The sequence below is a fragment of the Helianthus annuus genome, chromosome 12 (assembly GCF_002127325.2).
Source record: "Helianthus annuus cultivar XRQ/B chromosome 12, HanXRQr2.0-SUNRISE, whole genome shotgun sequence".
NCBI lineage: Eukaryota > Viridiplantae > Streptophyta > Magnoliopsida > Asterales > Asteraceae > Helianthus > Helianthus annuus.
In genome coordinates, this window is record NC_035444.2 from 91750122 (window position 1) to 91763602 (window position 13481).

At 34.4% G+C, this 13481-nt stretch overlaps 1 long non-coding RNA gene across 1 annotated transcript; it reads left to right on the forward strand.

The window, feature by feature from the left end:
* The first annotated feature begins 8214 nt into the window (after positions 1–8214).
* Positions 8215–12947, forward strand: LOC110896906. The gene is made up of 4 exons (XR_002568270.2): positions 8215–8421; positions 8987–9012; positions 12684–12736; positions 12934–12947. It is a non-coding gene; the product is annotated as an uncharacterized LOC110896906 (long non-coding RNA).
* Positions 12948–13481: the final 534 nt, after the last annotated feature.

Consider the following 13481-nt stretch of genomic DNA (forward strand, 5'->3'; position numbering starts at 1 on the left):
GTTCGTTAAGGAAATTCAGTTGTTCACGAACAGTTTGTGAACACTGGACTCGAACACAAACGGACGCAAACAAAAAAACGAACTCAAATGAACATTTAACTTGAAACCGAAAAATAAAAATATTGACATTCTTAAACATTGGATATAAGTAGTTAAATATAACCATGAAATGATAAATTAAAACACAAGAAGTCTACTACACAACCAAACGATGAATCAAGTTTAACTAAGTTAGACATAATTATCCCTAAAAATATCTTAGAATTTCCAAATTTTAGCAACTTAGAAAAAATAGGGTTTTAAGTTTTTAATATGTTTAGATAAAAGGTTTATTGTTTATTATTTTTTTAATATAATCAAACGACCACGAACTAACGAACATGATCGAACGTAACCGATCATATTACCGAACGTTCACGAACGCAGCCGAACGAACGGGACATGTGTTCGTGTTCGTTCGTTAAGCTAACCGAACGAAAATTTTTGCTCGTGTTCGTTCATTAAGCTAATCGAACGAACATAAACAAACTTCCCGCCGAACAGTTCACGAACTGTTTGCTGAACGTTCGGTTCATTTACAGCCCTAACGTTAACTATTACATATGTTTTAAAAGGGCATTATAATGGTGGCGGAAAATACCCTTAGAGTGTTTGGTTCGCAGGAATTCAATGGAATTTAAGAGAATTGGAATTTGAATTCCGTCTCTTAAGATGTTTGGTTCACAGAATTTGATGGAATTGGAATTAGGCATGAATTCCTTCAAATTCCTTTAACTACAGAAATTCAAAATCCTTCCTATATGTGAAGGAATTAAAGTAAATTCATTGTAATCTTCGTCCATTTCGACCCGTACCGTTTCGACCCGCACCGTTTTGACCCGTACCGTTTCGACGCGAACGGTTTCGACCCATACCATTTCGACGCAAACAGTCTCGACCCGTACCGTTTCGACGCGAACCGTTTCAACCCGTACCCTTTCGAATTGAACCGTTTCGACGCGAACCGTTTCGATCCGAACATTTTAGACGCGGACCGTTTTGACCCGTACCGTTTCGACGCGAACCGTTTCAACCCGTACCCTTTCGAATCGAACCGTTTCGACGCGTACCGTTTCAACACGTACCGTTTCGACCCGAACCGTTTTGATCCGAACATTTTAGACGCGGACCGTTTTAACCCGTACTGTTTCCACCCGTACCGTTTCGACCCGAATCGGGGGTTGTGGGTGCCGGGTAATGGATTCCAATTCATTTGACAACCAAACACACAAAAAAAGGAATTGAGATTCCAATTCTAACAATTTCCAATTCCAATTGGAATGTTTAAATTCCAAATCCAATTCCTTCAAATTCTAATTTCTATACAAATTCCAATTCCAATTCTAAATCATTCCGCGAACCAAACGCTCCCTTAATCAATATATTCCATTACGGATGGTCTATTTTTTTAATTAAATAATTAAAGAACGAAATATAAATATTAGGTGATAAACGAGTGATATTCTCCAACCAAGGTATTTATGCTCAACCCTTGATTTTACTGGTTTCACTTCAAAACCGAACCATCTTAAAATTGTCATGTTCAAATATTTTTTGTTTTTTGCATGCAATTTATTTGTGGAGTAAACTATTAAAATGGTCTATAAGGTTCGGTCACTTTTGCCATTTTAGTGAAAAACTCAAATCTTTTGAATCTGGGTCCATGTGGTTTCAATTTTGTTGTATTTTCATCCAAAATCAAAAATTGGTCAGATTTTTCAGTTAACATCCGGTTTTTTTTTTTTTTTTTTTTTTTTTTTTTGTCTTTTTCCTCCCTTTTCACAAAAGGCAAAATGGTCTTTTAATGTTTTATTGTAACAAATTAAAAAATCTGACCTTTTTGCCCTTTATTAAAAGAGAGGAAAAGTACAAAAAAACTGAATGTTAACTGAAAATTCTGACTAGATTTTGCTTTTGGATGAAAATGACAATAAAATTGAAACAACAGGGACCAGATTCAAAAGATTTAAGTTTTGGATTAAAGTGATAAAAGTGACCAAACCTCAGAGATCATTTTAGCAGTTTACTCTTCATTTGTGTGTTGTTTTGCTTTTCGCCACTATATTCTTATTCTTGTTTTATCTGTTTTATTAGGTAAGAGCGTATGGGTGAAATGTGATGATGTTTTAACGGCTATCAAAATTGATGAGTAGAAGAAAAAAAAACATAACGTAACTATGTAATGGAGAAGCATGATTACACTGAATTTAATAGCCAAAAAGCCAAAGTGTGATGAGTTGAAGGTATTGCGTAAAGGTTTTCAATACATCTGTTTCAGTAATATTTAAGCATGCACCACCATAACATAATCATGTGAATCATTCATGTCTATCATTCATTAATGTATTTTTTAATAGAAAGATGATATTGCAAAAAAAAAAAAAAAATTGATATCCATAATGACTAATTTAGGGTGTACGGTGTGGTGATCGGTAAAGGGTGGCAAACCCCTTTACCGATCGGTAAACACCACCGCCAACATGTGTTTAATCACCAAACTTTGCCAAATCGGTGGTGGCATGCCAATCGGTAAGGGAGGAAGGAAAGAGATAAGGGGTGTGTGGGTGGGGTCCATTCCATCTCTCAACCAATCACACTTTTTCCTTTTTTTTTTAAAAAAAAAGTTTACCACTTTATCAAATGTCTAAACCATTGCCAACACTTTTCACCAAAGTTTAAACACTTTTCACTGATTGACATGGCGCGCTCTGATTGACCGGTTTTTTAGTTTACCACTCCAAAGTGTTTAACCACTCCTTACACCCTTATATAACATATCGATATCATCATATTTAAATAAATAGGTGTCACTTTCAGTAGATTTTAATTTAAGTTAGCTTGTGACATGTAAGTAAGTAGTTGATCCATCCACGTTGCGGGACAATGGCCGAATAATTCTCAATCAATTAAAAAAATACTATTATAGTTTTGTTAGGAAAAAAAAACTAAAACGATGACAAGACCGTAGTTCTGAGCTCAAGGCAAAACCATAGTTTGTCAGGATTAATGAGCGAGTGTTAGGCAGCTCCTTGACATGAAAAAAAATTAAATCCAGTCAACCAATTAAAAAGAACACTTTTATAGTTTTGCTAAAAAAACTAAAACGATAGCAATACTGTAATTTGAACTGAGGGCAAAGTTGTATTTGTTGACTTGGGTAAAATCGTAATTTGCGAAAAGTTAAAGTGATGACAATACTATAAATTTGAACCAGAGACAAAATCGTAATATAACTTTGCACTAAGGACAAAGTCGTATTTTTAAGCTGTGAACAAAACTATATTTTTAATCTGAACTGGGACAAAATCAAAATTTTGAACTGAGGGCAAAATCGTACTTTTGAATTTGGGGGCAAAAGCATACTTTTGTTTTGAACCTAGCAAAAACATAATTTTAAACTTAAGGCGAAATCATAATTTTTGAAACGGGGAGAAAACGCAAAATCGTCATTTTTAGTTTGGGCAAAAGCAAAAATTTATTTTGAACTTGGGCCAAAATTGTAATTGTAATCTGGGGATAAAATCATAAATTTGAACCGAGCGCAAAAACGTAATTTGGAGCGAGGGACAAAAACATAATTTATTTTGAAGTGGGGGCAAAAACGTAATTTTATTTTAAATTAAGAACGAAACTGTAATTTTAAAACGAATATAAAATACTAAAATGGTTCGTCTAACATTGAAGTGCCACGTAGCTGCGTGCCACTATTCCCCTAACTTGTTTTTGTATATGTAGGAAATTTATTTATTTACTATAAATACAAAAACCATTAGGGCAATAGTGTCAAGCAGATTATAATTATTATTACTATACATACAAAAACCATTACAGGGCAATAGTGCCAGGCATTAGGGGTGTTTATCAGGTTTATTCTTCGGGTTTTGGGTTTTTTGGGTCGGGTTATTCGGGTGTTTGTTTAGGAAAATTGACCCGATAACCGACTTACTTAAAATTTGGGTGGTCGGTTTTGGGTTATTTGGGTTCGGGTTAGTTCAGGTCGGGTTGTTCGGTTTTCGGGTTTAGATAAAAATGAAAATTTATTGTTTTTTAACAAGATATCATCAAAATTCATATTGCTACTTTAAAAATATCATCAAAGTTCAAACATTATTTAACAATATGCTATTATAAAATTTAAAAGTCTCAAAACTTAATGTTTCATATATTAAAGACTCCAAACCAAAACACTTCTATAAGAAAAAAACAATAAATGTGGGGTTTTTTTTGGGATTCGTGTTTTGGGTTTTTCGGGTCGGGTTGTTCGGGTTTTTGATAGGGAAAAAGTGACCCGATAACCGAACCATTTAAAGTTCGGGTTGGTCTGGTTCACGTTTCTGGGGTTCGGGTTTTTCGGATTTTCACTAATTCGGGTTCGGGTGGCTTTGAATTCGGGTCAGGTTTCGGGCTTTGGATAAAAATGAACAGCCCTACTAGCACTCCCCCATTACTCCAATCAATTTACGATTTTATCCCTGATTTAAAATTACGATTTCGTCCTCAGTACAAATTATGTTTTACCCCCAGTTCAAAATAAAATTATGCTTTTGCCCGCAGTTAAAAATTACGATTTTGCACTCGGTTCAAAATAATGACTTTATCCCCAGTTTAAAATTACAATTTTGCCCCCAGTTCAGAATAAAATTATGGTTTTGCCCCCAACTAAAAATTACTATTTTGCCCTCGGTTCATAATTATAGTTTTGCCCCCAGTTCAAAATAAAATTATGGATATGCCCCCAGCTTAAAATTACGATTTTGCCCTTAGTTCAAAAATATGATTTTGCCCCCGTTTAAAAAAAATATGATTTCGCACTCAGCTCAAAATTACGTTTTTGCCATAGTTCAAAATAAAATTACGCTTTTACCCCAAATCAAAATGACGCTTTTGCCCTCAGTTCAAAATTTTGATTTTGCCCCATTCAAAATAAAATTATGGTTTTTCCCCCAGCTTAAATTTACGAATTTGCCCTGTGCAAATTTACGATGTTGCCCCTTGTTCAATTTTACAATATTGCCATCTGTTTAGTTTTTGGCAAATTACGATTTTACCCCAGTAAAAAAATACAAGTTTGCCCTGAGTTCAAAATTACACTATTGCCACAATTTTAGTTTTTTAGCAAAACTATAAAAGTGTTTTGTTTTAATTAGTTGACTCGATATAACTTTTTTTCGTGTCAAGGAGCTGTCTAACACTCGCTCATTAGTCCTGACAAATAACAGTTTTGCCATGAGCTCAAAATTACGATCTTATCATCATTATAGTTTTTCTTTTAGCAAAATTATAATTGTGTTTTTTTAACTAGTTAGGAATTATTCGGCTATGTTCCGATATATCAACTAGTGTTCTACATTTCTACCTTCATGTCTATTATCTATCTCTTATACTAAAGCAAAATAATGGTTGACTTTTTGACTTTGATGTGGCTATTCTCTTTGGCCAGAGAATTGGGATTTTGGGCGGCAATTTCTTTTTCCTCAATCCTCCTTCACTTTCACGAGCGGCAATGGCTATACAGCTTCTCTCTCCGATCAATTCTCCCAAAATTATGCACTAGTTTCCTTTCTCAAATGTATTTCTAATAGAAAAACCCTAAATGTTACGTATCATTCATATTATCCTCCAATCCATCACCATCTTCGATTCAACACTGGCAATCAAAATCGATGAAGGAAAACGTGGGGCTGTGGTAGTGCAGATCTGGCCGGAAAAACGTTTTCAGATCTGAAAATCATGTTGTTGGTGGTGGTGATAGGTGTTTTCTTTCCATATATCTATCTACGATTATTCAAGCCTAAATCATGGAAGGGATTATTCAACCCCAAATCATAACCAGAGGATCTGGATTAGGTATGTTTAGCGCTTCTCTCAATCGTGGAGGGATTTTGTATAATAATGTTTTTCTGTATTCTAATTTATTCGTATGATCTCCATTCAGGTCAGATCTTTCTCTTTTATCTTCCCACAATTCTCAGTCAGAAACCCTAGCTCTAGCTCAGGCGATTTCATCTTTTTCCCGTTTATATCTTTCGCCATTTCTTCTTAGATTAGGTTTTTTTTTAAGTTTATCTGTTAAATTAGCATGAATTGTTGATTGTTTTTTATGTGAATCTGAATAGGAGTTAGTTCTAGGGTTATGTTTGGTGAGATTATTTCAATTTAATTGTTTGATCTGTTTTGTATTGTATTGTGTATGTGTTACTCTGTGTGGAAGTTTGGATTATGGATCTAATGAACTGGATTTCATGTTGTAGTTTGAAATTAAGTTGTGAAGATGAGTGGAGCAGTGCTTGTGGCTGTTGTTGCTGTTGGTAATCTGCTTCAATGATAGGATAACGCCACTATTGCTGGTGAGTTGCTAAAATTTCAGATTTGTTACGGTTCAGCAAACATTAAGAGGATCTTTTATTTGTAACTATATTTGGAATTCAGTCTTTTGCAAGTATCCTTAGTTTTAATGTGCTTTTTTTTTTGAATTTTGACTTCTTTATCTCACTTTCTTTTCGATTCTGGGACAATCTCGAAGAGTTGCAATGTTATTTTTTTGCCCAAAGAGAATGCTATTGAGACATTGCAACAGTCACTACTAGGAAAAAAAAAGAAGGTATTGAAATACACAAACTTATTATCGATCAAAATCACTATAGTTCTGCAGTTGCTTCGATCTGCTATGCTCACTTGGCAGCGGACAGATGGCACGGTTTGTACAATCTATGATTAAGTTATTGTAACATTGCTTTGGCTAACACGCAAATAATATGTCAGGCATAACTTTAGTTGTTGTGTTTGATTTTTACACTTGCACTCAAGGCATTGTAAAGTTCTAAAAGCGATATGTAATAAACTTATGTAAGGATGATAGACAATACGACAAGGAATGGACTAATTTTATCTTGCTAAAAATGGCTTTTAGTTCGACTAGCTAATTGTTACTATTTGTTTTTTTAGTTACATAAATTACAAGAATACTTTAAGAAAATATGTTATGAAGTAAATAACGCATTAACTTAATTATTGGCATATTGTGTATCTAAAAGATTACATGATCATATTTTCCAAGATTGTAGCTTAGAGGCCGGCTGTCTCCCTTACAACTTACTGATCTTTGATTTTGGATATATTTGTTTTTTTATGGTATAATTTTCACTTTTTCACATCAATCGTAGATTAACAAGCTGCTACCACTTTTCTGATGTTTTTTTCTTTCTCTATAGTTTCTTTGGTGGTAGGAGCTACGTATTGAGCTTCTTTTGGTTGTACAGAGAGCTTCTTTGGTGTGTATTATCTTATTTTCTTTAGTGTTTAAAAATCATCAAGTTATAATATTATCTATATATAATTTTATCAGTATCTTTTACTATAAAATGTATCGTGCATGTGGAGCTCTCACCTTGGCTTTAGGGACCTAATATTGTTAGAGCTTATCACGCTTTTTAATAGGGGGGGGGGGGGGATCTAAGCCGACCGTAAATGTTGTATATCATTTAGAAGATCTTGTGGTTATAATTTTTTTTAGGCTCAGCTACTTCATGTTCTAATAGATGTCAACTGTAATTACATATTCTGTGACCCTAAATAGAGGGTCGTATAATGAATTTATATTAGAATATCTCTTGAGTCTCTTTATATCATTTTGTAATTGAACATTATATTAGGTTTATGAAATTAATTTAATATTATATAGTTAGAATAGCATGGCACAATAGCGAAATTTGGAAGAAAAAAACCAATTGAAATCAATGATTTTTTTGAAAGACAGTCCTTTATTGATATAAAAGGCCTAAATTTGCAAGCCAGTAGCTGCTCTTATTCAAGTATATATCTTTGATAGGTTTCGGTGGTGTTAGTTTGATTTGAAGGTGGTTGCCTGCTGCTCTTATTCAGGTATGTCCTTTTTCTGTCTGTTTTTATTTTAAACTTATTCAGGTATGTACTTTTTTCTATGTTTTTTATTTTAAATAGCTTACATTCAGTAGTTCAAAATAATCAAATAAAAGTTGTTACTGAAGTTTCTGATGAAAAATGTATGTTAGGTTATGATGCGGCTGGCAAATAATACGTGAGTCACTCGACATCAGCTAATTAAAAGCATGAATTAAGACAAGCTTAAACGGAGTCACTCGACATCAGCTAATTAAAAGCATGAATTAAGCCAAGTTTCGGATGATAAACCATGGGTGTAAACAAGTCAAATGATACGTGAGTCACTCGACATCAGCTAATTAAAAGCATGAATTAAGCCAAGCTTAAACGGAGTTTGCGGCAGTGGAGTTGTGGCTCGATGAAGAGACGGAGTTTGCGGCAGTGGCGTTCGGCAGCGGCTTCCTCGGTCTCGGACTCTCGGTTGAGGAAGAAGCGAAAATCTGAACAAGGTTTATGGTTCAGGTGTGTTGTGGCTCAATTCCTTTTGTTTCTGATACCTAATTTTACATATAAAAAGGGTATTAAAACACAATCTATCAGCAGTGGTTCAACTACGTTGATTCAGGTTCTATTTTTATACAAATCCTCTCAATCTCATCATTTTACACTCATGTATTCATGTGGATGTATAGATTTGGTTGAAGATTTCATCGAATTTTAATTATTTGCTTATGTTATTTTGGGGTAGATGGTGATGGTAAGATAACAGGGGACAATGCAACAATTGTCTTTGCCAAATCAAATATAAAAAAAAACCTCAACTTAAGCAGGTGAAAAACAATTGCTCAACTCTACTTTGTTGATTGTCTTTCATATGTTGTTGACCGTATTAAATTAGTATGGTTAATGCTAAATTTGAATGATATATGGCTAAACTTTTGTATGATTCAACTACGTCAAAACCCTTATCCAATCAGTGTTAGATCTTAAGAAACTCTATAGTCTATACCCGAATTACTTTCCATGTGGTTTGTTGTTTATCTTATAACATCTGATCATATTATATGCTATGGCCTTCAAATATCAGGAATGCATTTGGACAGCTGACAGCAGGTGTCACACCCCTATTTTGCACGTGTCACCGGTGGGCCCGGTGGGGAGTATCGTGACGTAATTGATATCATCATAGTCAAACAACACAATATATAAATGCACAGCGGAAGCAAAAGATATAGATTTATTTCAACTGAATAGATTGTAATGTTTAAGTATCACAAACAGTCGAAACAGATCCACAGGCGGATCGAATAAAAAGGAAAATTGTTCAACAGACTTTGGCATCTAAAGCTTGCGAGACTTGAGTAATGATGCCTTTAGTAGCCAGCCTATTTCGTATAGTACCTGCACTTAGCCTTTTTGGAAAATACGTCAGTTTACACTGGTAAATACAACTTAACTGACTCATTTTGAAAAGAGTTTGAAAATTTATTTGAGTGCACTTTGGCAAAATATCTTTTACAACTTGGAACAATTATTTAAAAATAATCTTGTATACAGTTTTACTCATTTGTCGTCCATTAGGGCTGGTTTGTAGGGCCGGACTTAAGTTAACTGACACGCCACAGGTATAATGCCCACAAGGTTGATTCCTTATAGTGGGATACCAGTTTTTACATAAGGCAGCTGTCAGGTGTACGCCTACACCCCGTGCTTAGGTCGTGGCCATTTCAAGCTGTCAGGTGTACGCCTACACCCCGTGCTTAGGTCGTGGCCATTTCATGAATGATGCCAAGGATATCCGGGACATGGTCATTTAACCCCCAAAGGCCATACACCAAATAATACATATCAAACGGGTCATGTAAATACATTAATCACAATTTGATTTAAATGACTACACAAACCCGACCAAGCGGTATTTTATATACCGTATCCCAAGCCCGTATAGGGAAAATAAGTTAAGGGTATTTACCTGAGCTGAATATAAATTCAATCCCAGCCGTATATCAAATCAGAAAGTACAGATAGCTTTTACTGGGCTCCTAATCTGGAACGAAGGTTTTTAATAACCTATTAGAATCCTAACGGGTCTTTAATTAAGCTTAGACTTAGAACGGTTAGTTTTCAAAAGGAAGACACGGTTCAAACGCATGATAAAGCGAAGACCGGTTTAGAATGTGGTTTTGACCCGACAAGCTTGAATACTTGTTTAATATGGGTAACTTAATCACATTCTGGATTTTGAGACAAAAACGATATGGTTTGACCCGTTTCGGCTAATATATGTAAACTAGTTACATAGACCGATCCGAACGCGAATCTTGCGTAACGGGTAACCATAAGAGTCATGAACATGTTCCACAAGTTAATATGCCTTAAATATGTTGTGACATCAGTAGGATGTCTTCTATTATGCCCATAACGAAATTAAAACCAATTTATGCCCCGTAAGGGTATTTTGGTCATTTAAAAGGTTATAAAAGAGTTTAAACATAATTCTGAGTTTTGGGTCTGATATAATCAGTAAAAATACTTAATTTACTAAGTTATATCAGTAGGGTATAACTTATATGTGAAATCTATCCTTTATAATCAAACTATGCATCTTAAGGGCATTTTGGTAATTTCACATAAGCCTAAAAGGTCAAAATCAGAAATCTGAGCTTAAGACCTTTGCTTACTGTTAGAATGTAAATATTTACTAAAAATATCAGTAAGCATCAAACCTTATATTTATAAAATGGTTTTAATACATACTACGCGTTAAAAACGCTTAAAAAAGGCGATTTGGAGCCATTTCCGAGTTTTCAAAGGAAATCTGATAATTTTATTATTCCAGAAGGCTCAAAATATTTATTTATCATATTAGATCAGTAGAAAAAGGTTTGGGGTCAAAAGGATTTGTAAAACTCATTTTATAGCCCAAAAGGGCAAAATCGGCAATTACCTAATCAAGCTTAGAACTCTATGTTATGCTCAGCCTAAAAATAAATAAAAATCTTCAAAAATCCCAAAATATTATATAACAATAGTGGGTAAAAAGTTTGGTATCAAAAATTGGGTTTAGATAGGTTATATGCTAATTATGCGGTTTATTTACTTAAAAGCTTCTTAATTACGCTAATGAGCATAACTCTTAATCTAGACCTCAAACTGATGTCAAATTCTAGGGACAAGTTTATAAATCAGTAGTGAAGGTTTCTATCCTTTCACTTTTTCAAAAATCACATTTTAAGGTGATAAGGGCATAATAGTCAACATTTAAGCATTTAACGGAATCATGCATATGAATTGGATAACCAATGAACCAAGTTGTATAATCTCAGAGGGTTATACTTATAGGTAACTTGGTCCTATTAAAGCTCTAAGGCATTCCTAACTCATGCTCAAACGGGTCAGAACTGAAAGTCAAAGCATAAGTCAAACTATGCGACTTTCGGCCCCGAACCGAACTTAAACTGAAAATTGTCGAGTTGAACATGTTTAGACATGTTCTTATATTAATTACCAAGTTATATGAGTGTCAAAACAGGTTTCATAGCTTACACATTAATAATTATGTGTTTATTTACAAAATAGCTTCCTGTTGACTTTTTGTAACTAAGTTTGACTCGATAATTGACCTAGTTAGAATAGGAATCACAGGGTGCCCTTTTAAGGGTTTAATGCCCACATAATTACCAACTCATAGATACTTTCATAATGAAAAATGACTGGAGCAATTAAGATTAATGACGAAGTTAAATCTTAATTACGACGGTTTGACTATTAGGAATATAAGCTAATTAAAATGACTAAGCAGGGATTAAGGCTCTTACTTAGGGTCCTTGCTATCTTTTCTACACTTCCAAGTCTTCTCCTAAAGCCAAGTAGCTCCATAAACCAAGTTGTGAAGTTGCAAGTGAATGAGTAAATGAAAACCCAAAGTTCATGGCTTTATATAGGTTTCTTGGATCATTTAAGATCATGCCAAACAAGTCTAGGAATGTTATGGGATCATTCCAAGTGTCCCTAGACTCTTTAAAACCATTAAACAAGCTCTAGGTATGAAAAACCACGCTTCTAAGTCGGTTAAACCGGCTGTACAGGCAGCTGTGAACATTTTCTGCATCTGGGGACCTTAGGCGGCCCACGTAAGGATCCATAAGGATCTTACGCGCCCTGCATGGGTACTCTGATCCGGTTGCAAAGTTTCAATAATTGCACAAATGGTCCCTGGTCCTTCCAAACTTGATTTTTGGTTCATTTCTTGCATTATAAACTCCCAAACTTGACTTTTAAGGACTCCAAGTTATAAACCAACTTTATTTAGTCCCCGGTTACTCATACGTTCATCAAAAAGTCTTAAATTTCAACGTTGACGCTTTTAACCCTTCGTATACGAATGTTGTCATAACTTTCTCATACTTTATCGAAACCTCGTGAAATTTTTATCACACATTCTTGTGAGTATAATTTATCATTACAAAGCTTTGGGTCCGCTAAAAGATCACTCAGAGGTATAGCTTAAACATGTTGACACATTTAGCCCCTGTAGTTTGTAATTCCTCACTTTCTTTCACAATTAGCTTCGTATGATCCATGACTTATTCGTTTGAAGGTATAAACATCTTGTAGGGCTATTTTAAAATATATTTATCCATTGTTGACATTCTGAATCCTTATATTCACACAGTTTCCTTGTTTGTCAACTTTAGCCCTTCTAATTCAGTCCTTTACACGTTTAAAGTCCATGACACGTGTCGATATAATATTGGACATGAATTTTCGAGGTGTTACAGCAGGGATGCGGTAGGTGGTAATAGTCACACTAGAGGAGCTTGAAGCTATTGAACGAGTAAGTTTTATGTCGCCATTTATGCTTAGACAGAACTTTAAAGCTTCTTAATATGACATGTTTATAGTTTATATAACTTAGGTTTACTTATTTCGTCTAGGTTATTTGCGTTTCAAGTCTTTAAACACTCATTTATAGAGTTATGTAATTATGACTTATATCATTTTAATTGTTTGAACGCCACTTTGTTGGAGTAGCGATCACGGCTTCATTTATAGAGTTATGTAATTATGACTTATATCATTCGGACGTGAAATAGTGAAAGGGTCATGCTCTTATACACGTATAAGGTATAAGGTTTCGTACTATTTAATGCAGTTTTGTACTACATATTGTCATATAAAAGTGTAGAGCAATTAATATTTACGCTTTTGAATGTGAAATTGGCTTGATATGTAGATGGTTTAAATGATTAATAGAACCTGCATGTTTTAGGAATCAAGAGTTTCAAATTTGTTAGGCAAAAAATAAAAATCAACATTTGACCGGTATGTAACCATGAATTTCCTTTTTGTTCAGATTTATCTCAGTTTTATGTTATCAGTTTTATATACCATTCGTATATTTTGTTAGGTTTTGCTTTTAAATTTCACAAGTCGTTTTTGGAGACTCCAAAACGATGATCATGTATACAAGTCGTTTTTGGACATGTTGAACATGTATTGGAAAGAACAAAAGGGCATCAATGAAGTTTACCATGAAGTTGCTGCACTTTTTGACGATCAACCCGACCTTCTCGATGAAT